Raw genomic sequence first — 2,162 nt, forward strand, 5'->3', positions numbered from 1 at the left:
GGGTTAAGGCACCGGACTTAAATATGGTCAATCCCAGTTTGATCCCTGACACTGCATATGGTTCCCCAGCATTGCCAGGAGTGATCCCTGAATATAGAGCTAGAAGTACACCCTTAGCAATACTATGGCTTAAGAACCAGAGAGATAGAGATAGAGATAGAGATAGATAGATAGATAGATAGATAGATAGATAGATAGATAGATGACAGATAGATAGTAAATAGATAGAGACACAGAGAGGACACAAGTTGACATAAAATACTGATAACATGAGAAAGTAAAAACCTTATTTTAGAATTGTAGAGCTATTGTTTTTATCTAAGAAAAATAATTTAATATTTACTCAGCCAAAAGTATTAAATGAGTAGTCAGTTCCTTCTTAATAAACAATATTCTCTCTGTTCTAAAAGTTGCAAAAATATACAACTGTTTTGACAATTGTTCTGAATCTCAGTTTTATATGTTCTTTAATACTATGATCAAGCAACATTCTAAATAAAGATATTTGCATACTTATTGAATTCAAGAAGGATGAGGCCATTCCATGGCTTACAGATATCTCAGCTTCATAGTCTACTCCATACTATCCTTTAAGGTAGCTGTGATTCTGGTGCCATAGTTCAAAAAACTAAAACCCAAAGGAAGTGAGAAGAAGCTCTTTGAATTAATGACCAAAATTATCAAGAATAACTCAAGAATATCCATAAGGTGGAAAGGCAATTATTTTAAAACTCAAAACAGCTGATGCTATACTTAAAAAAACACTGGGGAATATTAATTCTATATAATATAGCATATATAACTTTTTTATTTCACCATCACTATTGACACAGTGACATAGTACATACATACACTATAAAGACAGACATAACTATATTGAACAAACTTTGCAATCATTCTATGATACCTCTATGAATTCTGGAAATATGAAAGTTTGGGTTTGACTAGGACACTGCTTTAAGACTGATCAACAATAGATCAAGAAGAAATTATTTTAAAGTTAGTTTTTCAGGGCTAAATTGACACAGAAATTTGCCGCCTGCGAGAATACAAAAAATTATTCCAAAATATGACAGAAAATAAGCACTCCTGTAGTTTTATGCTCAGTGGTTATACTTACAAGTGAGCATTTTTAGGACTAGAGGTATTGTATAGTGGATAAGGCACTTCCTTTGCATATAGCTGACCCAGGTTGGATCCCTGACACCACATGTGGTTCCTCAAGCACAGCCAGGTTGGAGTGATCTCTGAGCACAGAGTCAGGATTAAGCATGAGCATTTTTGGACATGATCCAAAAACTGTTTAGCACTGCATTGTAGCACTGTCCTCCCGTTGTTCATCGATTTTCTCAAGCAGGCCCAGTAGTGTCTCCATCATGAGACTTGTTGTTACTGTGTTTGGCATATTGAATACGTCACGGGTAGCTTGCCAGGCTTTGCCGTGTGGGTGAGATACTCTCGGTAGCTTGTCTGGCTCTCCAAGAGGGGCGGAGGAATCGAACCCAGCTTGGCTGGGCTGGCTACACTCAAGGCAAACGCCCTACCACTGTGCTATTGCTCCAGCCCATTTTCAGAAAAAAAATGTCTAAAATGTTTAAAATTTTAAAATTTTTCTAACAAGTGTCGAGGTAACACAGGTACTTAAATTCTGGAAAATGATCATTTCTAGTCCCTCTTGCTAATCTGTTAAACAAAGTGACCAAAGCATAGGAAAAATCCACATTTTTTTAATAAGATTCAGATATTTGCAGAATAAAGCTATCAGTTCCTCACTAATGCCAGGTAAATCTCTTCTAATCTTTCTTCCAACAGAACAGATGCCATTGACCATCAGCGATTTTGAGAAAGACATTTTATGCATGCCCAATGCCATCTTTTTTGGTTACTTTAGAGAATTTGCATTTCCTAAGGTTGAAAATCTATCAATCTGGCCCCCATTGCCAGACCCAGAGGCTGGGTCTCCTGTCAATGATGCACTTGCAAGTAGTCAGAATAAGACCCACTCCAGCTCCTGTACATCCTCCTTTTGATACCCCCCTTCTCCAGGGCATATGGTTAACAAATTGTTTAATTTCTCTTTGCGTAGGTTGTCATTTTTTATGACAAAAAAAATGTGGAGATTGGAAAATTTGGTCAAGAGCAGAAAATCTGACCCAAGATGT

This window comes from Sorex fumeus, unplaced genomic scaffold (genome assembly GCF_029834395.1).
Source record: "Sorex fumeus unplaced genomic scaffold, SorFum_2.1 ptg000128l, whole genome shotgun sequence".
Classification (NCBI taxonomy): Eukaryota; Metazoa; Chordata; class Mammalia; order Eulipotyphla; family Soricidae; genus Sorex; species Sorex fumeus.